At 37.1% G+C, this 17,506-nt stretch overlaps 3 protein-coding genes and 1 pseudogene across 3 annotated transcripts in view; all 4 read right to left on the bottom strand.

Annotated features, from left to right (window-relative positions):
- LOC146403237 (olfactory receptor 6C3-like) overlaps positions 1–17,506 on the bottom strand; it is a 555,083-nt gene that overhangs the window by 312,833 nt on the left and 224,744 nt on the right. The window lies entirely within an intron of this gene.
- LOC146403242 (olfactory receptor 6C2-like) overlaps positions 1–17,506 on the bottom strand; it is a 143,093-nt gene that overhangs the window by 18,391 nt on the left and 107,196 nt on the right. The window contains exons 4-6 of the mRNA XM_084955869.1: positions 16,452–16,507; positions 7,309–7,458; positions 6,083–6,307 (exon numbers count right to left, since the gene is read on the bottom strand). The gene's annotated coding sequence lies outside the window, so the exon portion shown is untranslated. The remainder of the gene's footprint in view (positions 1–6,082; positions 6,308–7,308; positions 7,459–16,451; positions 16,508–17,506) is intronic.
- The window catches only part of LOC100736710 (olfactory receptor 6C75-like), a 133,312-nt gene that overhangs the window by 12,001 nt on the left and 103,805 nt on the right, over positions 1–17,506 (bottom strand). The window lies entirely within an intron of this gene.
- Positions 16,268–17,276, bottom strand: LOC110259063 (olfactory receptor 6C68-like; annotated as a pseudogene).

Raw genomic sequence — 17,506 nt, 5'->3', positions numbered from 1 at the left:
ATAAGTAAAAGGATTGTTGTCCAAAGAGGGGTAGTCAAAGGGAAGAAGTGAAAAGATGGGGTCAGAAATGATAGTTGGATAAATCAGTAAGTTGTTCAGACAATTTTTGGAGAATAATATGAAAGAAGATGAATTATTAAGATTCGCTGAATAATTGATGGTGAAATATCCATTGCAGGGTGCGAGAATGTCACTTTAGCTACACCTGCCCATCTTGAAATGCTCATTCAGATTGATTCAATTTATTTTAGCTGGAAGATTGTGACTAGTAAATATCTGTACAGGGGGCTAAGTTTAGTCTCTCAGTTAAGTGTCTGGAGTCTAAAAGAGATTGGCTGAGGGACCAACATCTACTCGCACAAACCCTTGAGGATATTTTGAACATATTTCTTCTGATAAAGTTACATACTTCACTGCTATCAGTGATCATAAAGCATCAAGAAAAAGTATTGTGTAGTATTATATTCTATAATGTCTTCATTGCAAGTGGACTCATTGAAAATTGGAAGGGGCAGTTTAAACACTGGTTCTTCAGAAGGAGTGGTTGGCAAACGTTGAAAGGGTTAACTTTTATTTAAATAATCACGTCCTCACAATAAAATGGAAGGAAGTAATGGTCCTGGAGTGTTTTATAGGACCAGAAGATACGAAAGAAGGTGGAGATATTGCATCTTCACTTAGTGTATATTGTTTTCAATATTATTTTTCCTCATATGGTTTGTTGGGTCAGATTTGAATTTATGCATGTCCAGGGAGGAGAATGCCAAGGGTCAAGCCATAGTATCCACATCATTAAATTTAACACCATATACTTGTAGCGATACTTCAGGTGGGTCACAGTTTCGCCCATGCAGCCAAACTAGAACTGGCTGTGAATATGGCCCCCTTACTAAGTGGCAGGAGCACTTCTGTGACACATTACCTGTTGAATCCTATGACAACTCCCTGCAGGTGGGGTAGAGGAGAAGCATTACCAAGCTTGCTGTGACTGCCCATCCTTTGGGTGAAACTTACAGCTAGGATGGGGAAAACCAGACTCATTCATCATCACTGTGAGCTCACAAGGTCATTTAAATGTGAGCATCTGGCAGGTAGGTGAGGAAACATGGAGAGTGGACCACATATTGGGTGTTCTGATGGGGCAGGTCTGGAAATGGTGAGCATCACTTCCACATCCTTTCTGTGAGCTACGACGTAGGCAGCATAGCCACACCTAACAGGATGGCAGAGAAATGTGGTCCACTGTGGTTCCAGGGATAACAACCAAGAGGATTGGCAAACAGCAATTTCTGCCAGAGAGTGAGAGTTAACATCATCATCCAGAGTTTAGTTTTAATGAAGAGTAAACAGTGGAGTAAAGTTCACAGTAAGTGAGTTTAAACAGAAGAGATCATGTCATTATGACTGGAGAATAAATGATATAAGAGAATGAATAGTATCAGAAACGTCAAGTTTTTGTGCCTCTCCATCCTTCCTTTGATTTGGATTCATTGACTTGGTTTCCCTTTACATCTTTGAGAGGAGTGCAGTTTTTTTAATCAAGTCAAGAAAAGCTTGCTTCACTTGCTTGTTTCTCAGTGTGTAAATAAATGGATTCAGCATTGGTGAAATAGAAGTCATGAGGAGTGAAATTCCTTTATTAATAGCTACCTCGTCCTTGTCTATTTTTTCAATTGGAAAAAATATGTAAATACACATATGTTGGACATTTGTGTATATATGTATATATATATATACATATATACATGAACATATATAGTTACTAAGCCAATAACTAAATATTTACATGGTGAAAATATAGGTTTGCATCATAATTTTTCTGCATTATATTCTTTATGGATAAAGCATTATTTAATGAAGTTTCTCATATTGAAGTTGTAAAATTGTATGTTAAATATTTTATATGAGCATCCTTTGTTTCTTCATTTATATTATCAGAGGAGGAATTCCTGAGGCAAAAGCCATTTACATTTTAGAATTTTGAGATAGTTGTCACACTGTACTTCCAGTGGGTAATAACACAAACACAGAAGTGTTTTGGTCTCTCATTGGGACCCATGGATCATGGGACCTGAAGGAATTCCACCTTGATTCCTTGCTTGAGTTCTGAGTCAACTAGAGAGTGAAAGTAGGCAAGTAAATGTGAATTAAAGTATGAATTTTATTCCAAGGTTATTGAAAACATGGCTTTGAACATCCCAATAAGAGTATCTTGAGTTAGTCATAGCTTTCAGTCAGGCAGTGCTAGAAATCCAGATCCACTCCAGCACCTTGGACAGACCCTTTTACTGCAAGATTTTAAGCAGTCTGAAGTCTGTCTGTAGAAAAGCCAGCATAAAAGAGGAAAGGGAATAGGATGCTGCCGAGACCTGCTCAGCAGGTTAGGGCTGAAGAACAGGTGCTGTGAACCTTAAGGAAAAAGTTAAGATAAAACAAGACGCAGAGACATTTATCTTAATGAAAGGTGGGAACCAGGGGAGTCAAGGTCTCAGGGACCAAGAGCCCCACGTCAAGAAACCACACAGCTTTTATTGTGCTCTTTAGGATTACATCAAGTGAGGAGGGGGTTGTAGGTGCAGGATATAGGTTTCTTAAAAATTATTTTAAAGGTCACATAGCCGGTAGCTGATTAAGCTTTTATTCTGACCTTTAGTCATTTAACAATCATTAGCATTGAGGAAGCTTGGCGTCAGCTATCTATGCATACCATCTAGAGAATCACCATTGTGCTTCTGCAGAAGGTGTGCCTATCTGCAGCAACCTGGTGTGCCTAGGTTTGCACCTTGGTTCTCCTTGCTAATGCATATCCTGCTGACGACCCCTCATAAATGCCTTGGGGCCATGAGGCTCATCTTCCTCTTATTCTTTAGAGGACATATCATGCTGTGCAAACAGTGTGCCTATCTGCACAGGTCCAGCGTGCCTAGACCAACGTGTTATGTCCTCATTCAGCTGACCCTATAAATAACTTATACCTTCAGGTCTTTGTTTTTAAGCTTAAGTCATTTACCAGCACTGTGACTATTTGTCAAGCAGGAAGATGGGGTAAAGTAAAGCAGGACAAGATGGAGTTTTCAGCAAAGAGGCTAAGAAAATATTGTAGAAACACGTCTCATGACAGGGTGCATCTAATATATCATATCCTTGTTCAGAATGCATCCATCAGGGGAAAGGATAGGGAGGAGGGAACTTAGGAGACTGCACAAATAGATTATTGAAAAAATGTACACATCTTAGAAATAAAGCAGGAGAGTGCCTGCTTGTCTTTACAATCTAATTATAAATAGGTTCATCTAAAATTATTAATTATAGATTATATATTTTCTCTATAGATTTTTAAATAATTAAAAAATTTAATTTAATACTGTAGATCTTAGTGGTTTCATTGTTCAAATTAGTCAAAATTAGTTAAATTTTGCTGTATTCATTGAAAAATTGCACAAATCAAGTATTTTTTAACTATTTTGGAATTAGTCTGTAATAAAGTGCTCCTCCACTTGGAGAGAATATGAAGAGTAGTGACTATATATTTCTTCCTATTATTTACAACATTCTTAATATTTTTTTATAAGCCAAATCAGCTGAATTTTAAGCCTGTGGATATCATAGCATATGGCTATATCACTCAAGAGAGAAGATCAGTTTTCTTTAAGAGAGAACAACATCCACTTTTCCAGTTTTTTTTTTCTTCTTTTCTTTTCTTTTTGGCCACGTGCAAGACATGTGAAAGTTCTAGCACCAGGAGTCACAGCCACACCAGAGCAGCCACCTGAGCCATAACTGTCAATGGCAGATCCTTGACCCTCTGTGTCACTAGGGAACTCCTAAAAAGACACCGCTGAATGGCCCCCCTAAACCTGTAACTGAAAATTTACCTCCTAATATTTTCCCAGTACCAAGTACTTAGATATGCTGTCTAACACAAGCCATCTAAGATCAAATGACACTTAGATACTCAGGTAATAAAACTTCATATCTTAGAGATACTCTAACGTTAGATAGCTAAAAATCTTACAGTACATAGGTTCTTACAATATACAGGCTCAGAGGTCTTAGAAAATAGTTCTAGAATGTTAATTTGTGAAATAAAATTCTAGAGCCCTTGTGCATTAAATGTATAAAGAAGATGACAAAATCCTCCTCTCCAAGTTTTAATCCTGCTTATTCTTTTTTGTCAGCAGCTTTACTGGGACACGTAATTGATATACAAAACCACACATATATAATGTAGAAAGTGCTCTGAGTTTGTACCTATGCCTACCTCTCTGAAACCCTAACCACAACGAAAGTAATGTATGCGTCCATCACCTTTATTTTTAAGTAGAGTGTAGTTGATGTTTGGATAGAATTTGGATTTTTTTTTAAAAAACTAAAGCCTGCATTGGTACTTTCTAAGTTGGATTAACTCCTTCAAGGACTTAAAAGATATGAGTCTAAGTTGGCCAAACGATTCTGAAGTGGTAATAAAACAATAAATATATTATGACACTTTCTTTATTCTTGCATACAATTTATTAAAAAACTAAAACTTTTTAGTAGTTTTGGCAAAAATATTAATTTTACAGAAATATTTGTTTTTTTAAAAAATCTCCATTTACCTGAAAGGTATTTTTATTTTTGCAGATAATATGTATTTAACTTTCCAATTTATTCTCTCAAACAGTGTTCTTATTACTCATGGTATCTTCAAGATTACACATCATTATATTTCTTAGTTATGAAAAGCACTCTATTAATATTATTATTATAGTGTAGGCATACTGGTGATGAATTCATTTAGATTCTGTCTTCCTGGAAATTTCTCGGTTTCACTTTAATAAGATCTTGATATAGAATTTATGACACATAAAAGTGTAGTGAGGGCAAAAAATTAAGTTATACTGGTTAACTAATCTTTCTAGATATATACAGCCAAATTAACTGCTACCCAGAGAAAGAGATAGAAAATTACCACCAATCAAGTGACCTCTCTTTTACCCTCTGTCAGTCAGGATTCTACTAAAGGTAGCCACTATTATATCTTCTATTATTCTATGTACTTGTTTTTGAGTTTTGATCTAAAAGAATTAATACGCTATGGCTTTGTATCCCTCTTCTTTTGTGCAATTTTTTGGAAGAGTTTTTGACATCCAAAAACTTTTAGGATATAGCAATAGTTTGTTCTTTTTAATGCTGTATATTGACTCAATGTATAAACATGCCAAGGTTATTTGTATTGCTGGTGGTATACATTCAAGTTGCCAGATCTTGCTAATTTTCAGTAGTATCAGTGTGAAGATATTTTACATAATTTTTGCTTACATAGGCATACATTTCTGGTGATAATATACTTTAGATTTTAATTGCTAGTCATGTGCTGCATTTTACAAAGTGAATTACCCTTTACATTCCTGTGGGTAGTGTGTAAGAACTGCACATCTCATTGCAGCTGTGTGTGGATCCCTGTGTGTGTCTGCAGTCATATCTCATTTTCATATGCTTCATTACCATTTGGATATTTCTTTTTATTTTGCCTTTTTTTTTTTGTCTTTTTTTTAGGGCCATGCCTGTGCCATATGGAGGTTCCCAGGCAAGTAGTCCAATTGGAGCGGTAGCCACCGGCCTACACCACAGCCACAGCCACACGGGATCTGAGCAGCGTCTGTGACCTACAACCACAGCTTGCTTAACCCACTGAGTGAGGCCAGGGATCGAACCCGTGTCCTCGTGGATGCCAGTTGTGATGAGAACTTTTAAGATCTACTCTCTTACTAATTTCTGTGAATTCATTCAAAACATATTTATTGAGAAGCTAGGATATGGCTGGTTCTGCTGTAGGTACTAAGAATAAAAAGAATGAACATGTAACTCTATTGATCTCTATCGATAATGTGATAAATATTTACGAGTCTAACTCCTTCAACTTTTTTCCTCTAGTAATTAGCAACATTATACATGACTATTTTCTTTTTCAGAGATATCTAAATTAATTTATTGACATCTCAGATTTTTAAATAGATAAGTCTGATATTTTGCTGAGATCAAGAGACTAGAATGTTGAATGAAGTTAAAAACAGAAATTAGCAAAGAAGAACATACTTGCTCTAATGGAAGGTAATAATGGCTTTAGTTGACTGTGTAGTCCTGATAGTCCCAAGGATGAAACTGAAAGTTTCAGTGGACTCAGATATGTGCACAAATGCCCCTCTCATGAAGACATACATATTCACTGGTATTTTTTTGGTAGATAGTGCTCTCTGACTTGCCACCAGACTCCGAGCATTCAAGAGTCTATTCCACTTTAAACGTAGGAATCAACTTCGTATATCTCAAAGCTGAACACTGTAATTTATTTTACATATCTGAGAAATATGAGGTGATTTTTAGAGGATTTTGACAAAGATAGTTTCCCGTTTCTCTGGGCAAAGGAAGATTTTTACACCATGAACTTAGATGAATTTTTTTTTGCCATTTTTTGGGCCGCTCCCATGGCATATGGAGGTTCCCAGGCTAGGGGTCTAATCAGAGCTGTAGCTGCCAGCCTACACCAGAGCCACAGCAACTCAGGATCCGAGCCGCATCTGCAACCTACCCCACAGCTCACGGCAACGCTGGATCGTTAACCCACTGAGCAAGGGCAGGGATCGAACCCGCAACCTCATGGTTCCTAGTCGGATTGGTTAACCACTGCGCCACGACGTGAACTCCTAGATGAAATTTCAATACCTCAGATTCTTATAGATGAGCAGGAGCCCTCTGTGTAGATATATAGAGTCCATTGTGACTAAAGTTCAACCATGACTAATGAATCTGTTATGCACTGAATTTTGGCAAAATACTTAACACAGGCACAGTGGGAATTATGGCCTTGGAGACAATGAGACAACACTTTTAAGGACACATTCCTCATGCAAAATAATAATTTTCTGATGAAAAGATATTTGTGGACACTCTTCAACTCATAGATAACAAAGTGTGAAGAAAACACCAGAAATTCGCTTTATGTCCATGTTTACAATTGGAGTATATATATATATATATATATATATATATATATATATAAAACTTTCAAATGTAACATTTGAAATATACATAGATTTGAAAGTTGTATATATAGTTTCTAAGCCAGTAACTGCAAATATTTACATGGTAAAAATTTAGGTTTGCATCATGATTTTTCTGTATTATATTCTTTATGGATAAAGCATAATTTAGTAAAGTGTATCTTATTTAACTTGTAAAATGAGGTATTAAATATTTTGTATAAACATCCTTTGTTTCTTAGTTTTTATTATCAGAGGAAGTATTCCCAAGGCAAAAGCCACTTACATTTTAGGATTTTAAGGTATGTTGTCACACTTTACTTCCAATATGTAAGAACACTACTGTACACAAGTGTTTGGGTCACTCATTGGCTCCCTTGGGGTCATGGAACCTGAAGTAATTCCACCTTTATTCCATGCCTGAGTTCTGAGTCAACTAGAGAGAGAAAGTAGGCAAGTAGATGTAGATTAAACTACCAGTTTTATTACAGAGGTATTGAAAACATGGCTTCAAACATCCCAATAAGAATATCTTGAGTTGGTCATAGCTTTCAGATAGGCAGTACTAGATATCCAAATCGACTCTAGCGCCTTGGACAGACCCTTTTACTGCAAAACTTCAGTCTGAAATCTGTCTATAGAAAACCTCGTATAAAAGAGGAGAGGGAATGGGATGGAACTGAAGTATCATATCCTTGTTTAAAATCCACCCATCAGGGGAAGAATCTGTAGGAGGGAATTTAGGAGACTGCACAAATAGATTATTGAAAAATGTCTATATCTTAGAAATAAAGCAGGAGAGTACCTGCCTGTCTTATAATCTAATTGTATATAGGCTTCTCTAAAAATTATTTAATTATAGCTTATACATTTTGTCTACAGATTTTAGATTTTTAAATAGTTAAAATTGTTTAAGATTGTAAATCTTACTGCTTTCATTTTTTTGTATTAGTTATACATATTTTACATGTGTTCATTGAAAAATTGTATGAATCATGTATTTTTTAAAGATTTTAATTTTTTCTATTAAAGTTAATTTATAATGTTCTGTCAATTTCTGCTCTTCAGCAAAGTGACCCAGTTGTTCTCACACTGTCCTCTGTCATGTTCCGTCACAAGTGACTAGATATATTTCCCTGTGCTATGCATCAGGATCTCATTGCTTATCCACTGCAAATGCAATAGTTTGCATCTAATAACCCCAAACTCCCAGTCCATTGCACTCAGTTCCCCTCCTCCTTGGCAACCACATATCTGTTCTCCATATCCATGACTTTATTTCTTTTCTGTAAATATGTTCCTGTGTGCCGTATATTGATTCTATTTAGATAGAAGTGATCTCATATCTTTTGGTTTCTGACTTGCTTCGCTTAGGATCAGAGTGTCTAGTTCCATCCAGGTTGCTGCAAATGGCACTATCTTGTTCTTTTTATGGCCGAGTAGTATTCCATTGTGTATATGTACTACATCTTCTTAATCCATTCATGTGTTGAATGGACTTAATCCATTCATGTCTTGGCTATTGTGAAGAGTGGTACAGTGAACACAGGGGTGCGTGTATCTTTTTATTGTATTTTTTTTCATTTAATTTTCCCACTGTACAGCAATGGGATCAAGTTATCCTCACGTGTATACATTACATTTACATTTTTTCCCCCACCCTTTGTTCTGTTGCAACATGAGTATCTAGACATAGTTCTCAATGCTACTCAGCAGGATCTCCTTGTAAATCTATTCTAAGTTGCATGTATCTTTTTAAATGAGAGTTTTTTCAGGATGTATGCCCAGGAGTGGGATTGCTAGGTCCTATGGTAGATCTATATTTAATTTTCTGAGTTACTTCCATACTGTTTTCCATAGTGGTTGTACCATTTATATTCACATCAACAGTGAAGGAGGGTAGCCTCTTCTCCATACCCTCAAGTCCAACATTTGTTTTTTATTGACTTGTTAATGATGTTCATTCTGGCAGGTGTGCAGTGGTATGTCATTGTAATTTTGCTTTCCATTTCTCTAATAATTAATGATGTGGAGCAATTTTTCATGTGCCTGTTGGCCATGTGCATACCTTCTTTGGAGAAATGGTCTGTTCAGTTCTTCCACCCATTTTTCAATTGGGTTTTTGTTTTTTGCTGTTGAGTTGTATAAGTTGTTTGATATTTTAGAGATTAAGCTCTTGTCAGTTGCATCGTTTGAAACTCTTTTCTCCCATTCTGTAAGTTGTCTCTTTTTTTATGGTTTCCTTTTCTGTGCAAAAGCTTGTCGGTTTGATTAGGTCCTGTTGGTTTATTTCTGCTTTTATATCTATTGCCTTGGGAGGTTGACCTGAGAAGACATTTGTGAGGTTGATGTCAGAGAATGTTTTGCCTAAGTTCTCTTCTAGGAGTTTGATGGTGTCTTATATTTAAGTCTTTAAGCCATTTTGAGTTTGTTTTGGTGCATGGTGTCAGGTTGTGTTCTAGTTTCATTGATTTACATGCAACTGTCCAGTTTTCCCAGCACCACTTGCTGAAGAAACTATCTTTTTCTCAGTTTATATTCTTGCCTCCTTTGTTGAAGATTAGTTGACCATATGTGTCTGGGTTTATTTGTGGGTTCTCTGTTTTGTTCCATTGTATGTCTGTTTTGGTATCAGCACTGTACTGTCTTAATTACTGTAGCTTTGTAATATTGTCTGAAGTCTGGGAGAGTTATGCCTCCTGCTTGGATTTCCCCCTGCCCCCAGGATTGCTTTGGCAACTCTGGGTCTTTTATGGTTCCATATAAGTTTCCAGATTTTTTTTCTAGTTCTGTGAAAAATGTCATGGGTGATTTAATAGGGATCTCATTGAATCTGTAGATTGCGTTTTGTAGTATGGCCATTTTAATGATATATATTCTTCCACTCCAGAAGCATGGACTATCTTTCCCTTTTGTTGAATCCTCTTTAATTTCCTTAATTAATGTTTCATAGTTCTCAGCATATAAGTCTTTCAGATCTTTAGTCTGGTTTATTCCCAAGTATTTTAATTTTGGGGGGTGTGTTTTTAAAACATATTTCAATTTTATATTTTTTCCAATTTTTTTTTGTCTTTTTAGGGCTGCACCTGCAGCATATGAAGGTTCCCAGGCTAGGAGTCGAATCCTAATGGAGGTGTGGCCACTGGCCTACACCACAGCCACTGCAACTCCAGATACGAGGCATGTTTGCAACCTACACCACAGCTCATGTCAATGCTGGATCCTTATCTCACTGAGTGAGGCCGGGGATCGAACCTATATCCTCATGGATGCTAGTCAGATTCATTTCCACTGAGCCCAATGGGAACTCCTCCTTTTCCAAATTTTTTTTTTTGTTAGTATGCAGTAATGCAACCCATTTCTGAGTGTTCATATTGTATCCCGCTACTTTTCTGAATGCATTGATCAGTTGGAGTAGTTTTTGTGTGGAGTTGCATTCCCAGGGGAGTGAGAGTAACAATAGTTGGTGCTCAGTTGCAGTGCCCTCTTTTTTGCTGATCTCTGAGGTTCCCAAGGCCACTGGTGGTGCCTGTTCACAGACCCTTAGTGGTGGTGGCCCACATTCACCTCTGCAGTCTGCGATGTCTGTTATGGGGTGCTCCGGCCACCTGTAGACCATGCAAGAGGTGCTGTGTCTTTAGCCCACACAGGAGATACCTGGCCAGCCATACCCACACAAATAGTGCCTTGTTACCCATAGCCTGCAGCAGTGTTTCCTAGCCACCTGTAGCATGCGCCAGAGGTACCCTGCCTTCTGAGATTCCTTGCATGTGCAGGGAAATATATTCCTATGGCAGTCCACCCCTCCTCCTCTTGCCCTCCCCAACAGTGGCCCCTTGTTTCTCCTGTGGCTCAGACCTCCTCCCAAGTTCCCTTGGCTGTGACGCTCACTCCCTAGCCCCTTAGGCTGTCTCCACCTGACCTCTAAGTGTGAGTCTCAGTGCCCAGACCCAACCCGAGCGTCTCAGGCTGTGGTGTCCAGGGCCAGTGGTGTCCAGGGGCAGTGGCGCACAGATGGTCTGTGCAGCACTCACTCTGCTTTGCTTTCCTTAGTCCAGCTGCTGCACTTTTCTCCGTTGACTTTAAGGTCCTTCAGTCTCAGCTGATCTCACCATTGGCTACATGGCTTCCCAGGCTTTCCTCTTTAACTACCTCTCAGGAGTGCTAGTCCCATCCTGAATCCTTTTTTCTCATCTTTGGTTCTACCCACTTATGTGGAGGTGGGTTTCCTACCCTTTTTGGAAGTTTAGGGTCTTCTGCCAGCTTTCATTAGATGTTCTGTGTGAATCATTTTATGTGTAGATTTTTTTTTTGGATGTTTTTGTGGGTGAAGGTGAGCGCCACAACTTACTCCTCTGTCATCTTGATCTTTCTCTGAATCACGTATTTTTTAACTTTTGGAAAATTGTTCTATCTTAAAATGCATCTTCACTTGGAGAGTATATGAAGAGTAGGGACTATACATTTCCTCCTAATATTTACCACATTCCTAATATTTTTTCTAAACCACTTAAGAGAAACAATCAGTTCTCTTTAAGACAGAACAACTTCCACTTTCCTACTTATCTTTCTTTTCTGTTTTGGTTTTTCTTTTTTCATTTTTTTTTTTTGTGCCATATCCAGGACATGTGAAATTTCCTGGGCCAGGGTTCAGTTAAAAGCCTCACCACAGAAGTGATGTGCAGAGTCAATGGCAGATCCTTAACCTTCTGTGCCACCAGGGAACTCCTAGTAGGACCTAGGTGGTGTTGAATGGCCACCCTAAGCATATAATTGAACATTTACCTTCTACTATTTTTCCAATGCCAAGTACTTAGATATGCTAACACAGGCCATCTAAGATCAAATGACACTATAGATACTCTGGCATTAAAACTCCATAACCTAAAGGTATTTCAAATTGAGGTGGTTAAAAATTCTTACAGTATATAAGTACTTACAATATATAGGCTCAGAGTTCTTAGAAAGTTGTTCTAGAATGTTAATTTGTGTAATACAGTTCTCTAGCCCTTGTGCATTAAATATATAAAGAAAATGACAAACTCTTCCTTCCCAAGTTTTAATACTGCTTATTCTTTGTTATCAGGAGCATTACTGGAACATATAATTGATATGCAAAATACATGTATTTAATGTAGACAGTTTACTGAGTTTGTACATATGCCTACATCTTTGAAACCCTTACCACAATCAAAGAAATGAAAACATCCATCATCTTTATTTTTAGAGGGTAGTTGATGTTTGGATAGAATTTTTCTTTTTTTTTTTTTTTTCTTCTCTTTTTGCCATTTCTTGGGCCGCTCCTGCGGCATATGGAGGTTCCAAAGCTAGGGGTCTAATCAGAGCTGTAGCCTCCAGCCCACGCCAGAGCCACAGCAACACGGGATCTGAGTCGCGTCTGCAACCTACACCACAGCTCATGGCAACACCGGATCCTTAACCCTCTGAGCAAGGGCAGGGATCGAACCCGCAACCTCATGGTTCCTAGTTGGCTTCATTAACCACTGAGCCACGACGGGAACTCTGAATTTTTCTTTTCTTTTCTTTTTTTTTAAAAAACTAAAGCCTGCATTGGTATTTTCTAAAGTTAAGATTATTTCCTTCAAGGACTTAAAAGATGTCAGTCTAGTTTGGCCACTTTTAAAGATTCTGAAGTGATAACAAAACAATCAATTTATTATGACACTCTCTTCATTCTATCATACAGACAATTTGTTAAAAAACCCTCAATCTTTCTAGTAGTTATGCAAAAATATTAGTTTTCCAGAAATGTTTGTTGTTTTAAAAAATCTCCATATATATAAACCAGAAAGATATCTTTATTTTTGTAGATGACATGTATTTAACTTTCTAATTGATTCTCTCATCTGATGTTCTTCATTACTTATGGCAACTTCAGGAATGCCTGTCATTATTTTTATTAGTTATAAAAATATTTTCTTATTTTTTCTTTTAGTGTAGGTATACTCATGATGAATTCACTTAGTTTTTTTTCCTGGAAATTTCTTGGTTTCACTTTAATAATATATTGATGTAAAACTCATAACAAAAAAGTCTAGTGTGGGCACAAAATTAAACTATGCTGGTTAACGATTCTTAAGAAATATATAGAGCCAAATTGAATACCACCAAGATAAAGATACGGAATATTACCAGCAATCAAGTGACCTCTCTTTTACCCTCTGTCAGTCAAGATTCTACCAAAGGTAGCCACTCTTCTAACTTCTTTTAGTCTCTCTTTCTCTGGCTTGTTTTTGAGCTTGATCTGAAAGAATTAATACACTATGCCTTTGTATCCCTCTTCTTTTGTGCAACATTTTTTGAAGTGTTTGTGACATCCAAAAACTCTTGGGATATAGCAAATAGCTTGTTCTTTTTTAATGCTGTGTATTGACTCAATGTATAAATATAGCAAAGTTTACTTGTATTGCTGTTGATGTACGTTCAAGTTGCCAGCTCTTGCTTCTTTTCAATAGTCTCAGGATGAAGATACTGTACATAATTTTTGTTTCCATAGGCATACATTTCTGGTGGTAATATACCTAAGATTTTAATCGATAGTCATGGTATTTTTTACACTCCTACTCTGTGAGTAGTGTATAAGAACTCCAGATCTCATTTGGACTGTGCGTGAATGCCTGTGTGTGTGTCTGCTGCCATATGTGATTTTCATGTACTTAATTACCATTTAGATATTTCTTTATGTGACATTCCTGCTGAAATTATTTTGTTCATGTTCTTTGCTTTTTAATCAACAATATTAAGGTATAATTTATAATAAGAAAATACATCCTTTGTAGGTATAAAGTTTCGTAATTTTGAAAAATATATCCATTCAAGTAATTATCCCACCACACATTATACTAAATGTCTCTATCATCCCAAAACACTTCCTCATGATGTTTTTCAGACAGTACGCTCCATTCTGATCTCATTCAATCACTGACCTATGTCTGACATTGTGGATTTTTTTTCCTGCTATATAATGTTAAATTTATGGAATATAGCATGTGTCCATCTTCTGCTCAGCATAGTTTTTGAAATATTCTATTGTATTTGTTCTAGAGGTTTATGCCTTTGGACCGTTGGCTGGTTTTCCATTGTATGAATATACCAAAATAGGTTTCTCTGTTTTTTATTTTATTTTATTTTTTTTATCTTTTTGTCCTTTTAGGGCTGCACCTGTGGCATATGGAGGTTCCCAGGCCAGGGGTCTAATTGGAGCTGTTGCTGCTGGCCTTCGCCAGAGCCACAGCAACACAGGATCTGAGCCGAGTCTGCGACCTACACCACAGCTCAAGGCAATGCCAGATCCTTAACCCACTGAGTAAGGCCAGGAACTGGACCCGCAACCTCATGGTTCCTGGTCATTTCTGCTGTGCCATGATGGGAACTCCAGGTTTCTCTGTTTTTTGCTGAACATTTTGGATGTTTACGCTTTTGAGTTCTATGAATCCAGCTGCTACAAACACTCATGTATCTTAATTTGGGCAATGTCCATTTTCATTTTTCTTAGGTAAGTAACTAGGAGCGCATTTGCGAAGACATATGATAACCAGGTTTAACTTTATATGAACCTGTCAGAGTGTTTTCCCGAGTGACCATATCCCTTCCTGTCTGTCCTCCAGCACTGTTCCAGTTGCTCTCTGTCTTTGTTGTGACTTATGTTATCAGCCTATATTCTAGTTATGGCCATTCTAATAAATGGGTGACTCATTTTAGTTACAGTTTGAATTTCCTGATGACTAATGATTTTGAGCTTCTTCCATGTGCTTATTGACTATTCATGGAACTTCCTTTATGAAATGCCCACCAAATTTTCTGGACCATTTTCATTTGGTTATTATTATTGATCTTTGATAGTAAATTGTTAAGGATGTTTGAATCTGCTATCATGAGTTCTGTTGGTCTACCTTTTTATGCTCACAATTTCTTTGTCTGGTGTTAGAAGCAGATGCATGTGAATTTCTTTCTTTTTTTTATTTTCCCACTGTACAGCAAGGGGATCAAGTTATCCTTACATGTGTACATTACAATTACATTTTTTTCCCCACCCTTTGTTCTGTTGCAACATGAGTATCTAGACAAAGTTCTCAATGCTATTCAGCAGGATCTCCTTGTAAATCTATTCTAAGTTGTGTCTGATAAGCCCAAGCTCCCGATCCCGCCCACTCCCTCCCCCTCCCATCAGGCAGCCACAAGTCTCTTCTCCAAGTCCATGATTTTCTTTTCTGAGGAGATGTTCATTTGTGCTGGATATTAGATTCCAGTTATAAGTGATATAATCTGGTATTTGTCTTTGTCTTTCTGGCTCATTTCACTCAGTATGAGATTCTCTAGTTCCAAAAAAAAAAAAAAAAAAGCATGCGAATTTCTTAAAATGAGTGAGAAAGTATTCTTTCTTCATGTATTTTGAAAGAATTTGCAAAGATGGGATCATTTATTCCTTGGATAGTATTCACAAATGAGGCAACATTATTTTGGAGTTTTCTTTGTGAAAATATTTTCAGGTATTAATTCAGTGCGTAAAACAGAAATGTATGTCGATGTTCTGTTCCTTTTTGTTTCAGGTTTGTAATTTGTATGTTTCAAAGAAACTTTCCGTTTCATCAGAATTTTGGACTATATTGGTTTCATATTGCTCATAGTTTTCCCAGATTAATTTGTTGACATCTGGAAGCTCAACAGATGGACAATAACTGGACTTATTGTGGTGATCATTTCATCATGTATAAAAATATTGAATCACTGTGTTGTACACTTGAAACCAATGTAATATTGCATGTCAGTTATAATTCAATAAAAAAGAATGACATCTCCACACCAATATTTTAAAATATGTAGGAAAAACCTCTAAAAGAAGAAAAAGGAATGACTGAATTATGATGGGTTCTGGTTAAAGGATTAAAAATGGTATATTTTATTCCTCACAAAGCAAAGTTCAATAATTACTTCTTCAGTATATGAAGGGAAAATTAATGATTAAATGCCAGTAAAGTTAACCTGATTGGTCTATAAGGTATGAAATTCCAATATTTGCTATCAACATTATACAAGAAATAATGTAGCTGTGCATATTTTGAGTTGGTTTATCAAGAGATATTTTTTACTTTCCTTTCCTTTTTTTTTTTTTTTTAAGACGCACACCTGTGGTATATAGGGGTTCTCAGGCTAGGGATCAAATGGGAGCTGTAGCCGCCAGCCTGCACCACAGCCACAGCAATGCCAGATCTGAACCATGTCTGAAACCTACATCACAGCTCACAGAAATCTTTTGAGTTGGTTTATCAAGAGATACATTTTACTTTTTTAAAAGAAATGCAATTTTTTTGAGTGAGTCCTGAAGGGCTAGTTTAACTTGCTTATTCCTCAGAGTATATATAAAAGGATTCAGCATTGGTGAAATGGAAGAAATGAGCAATGCCACACCTTTATTGAGATTTGCCTCTTGTTTGGCAGATGGATTGATGTAGATGAAGATGCAGCTGCCATAGGTGATGGAAACGACAATCATATGGGAAGAACAGGTAGAAAAGGCTTTTTTTCTTTGTTGGGCAGAAGGGAATTTTAGAATCATCCTTATGATGTATATGTAGGAGAGAACCACACCTACAAGAGTGTGATGAGAGTGAGCACAGCACAGGCTATAACCATCTGCTCGATTAACCAGGTGTCTGAGCATGAGATCTTCAGGAGAGGAGATGCATCACAGATAAAATGATCAATGAGATTGGAATCACAGAATTCCAGAGGAAAACACAAGCTGAATGGAGGGAGGATAATCAGAAGTGCTGCCCCCCAACAGCAGACAGCCATTGTTTTGCAGAGTTTGTTGCTCATGATTGTCATATAATGCAGGGGTTTACAGATGGCCACATAGCGATCATATGCCATGGCTGCCAAGAGAAAGAACTCAGTTATCCCAGAGATGTCTATAAAAAATAATTGAACGAAACATACATTATAGGTAATTGTTCTGTCTCCAGTTGATATACTGTATAGGAATCTTGGAATACAGGCAGTTGTAAATGAGATTTCTAGGAGAGAGAAATTTTGGAGGAAAAAATACATGGGGATTTTAAGGTGGGGATCCAGCAAGGTTAGGGTGATGATGGTCAGATTTCCGGTTACACTCAATATGTAGGTGAGAAATAGAAAAAGGAAAAGCAAGAGTTGCAGCCGAGGATCTTCTGTCAGTCCCAGAAGGATGAATGTTGTTATTGCACTGTGGTTTCTCATATTGACTCCTGGATTTTGCCAACCCCACATGTCAATGTCTGAGAGATTTGAATGCAGAATTCAATGACACCATCATCCAGTGATGAACATGCTCTTGTGTATTCAACTCATCCAACTTTTATGAGTTAGTTGTAATTGTTCATCTGAGGAATACATTTCCTGTTTTACAGTGAGCTCAACCCCCTAGTCTATTTATATATAATGATAAAGTAAAATTATTTAATAAATTTTGGTTGTTTGTTTTA

Source organism: Sus scrofa, chromosome 5, assembly GCF_054392235.1.
Source record: "Sus scrofa isolate SSC_HxYL_T2T_F1_AM1 chromosome 5, Sscrofa_HxYL_maternal_Yorkshire_Landrace_v2.0, whole genome shotgun sequence".
Lineage (NCBI taxonomy): Eukaryota > Metazoa > Chordata > Mammalia > Artiodactyla > Suidae > Sus > Sus scrofa.
Note: the sequence above shows the minus strand (reverse complement) of the source record. Positions and strands in the feature narration are given on the sequence as shown.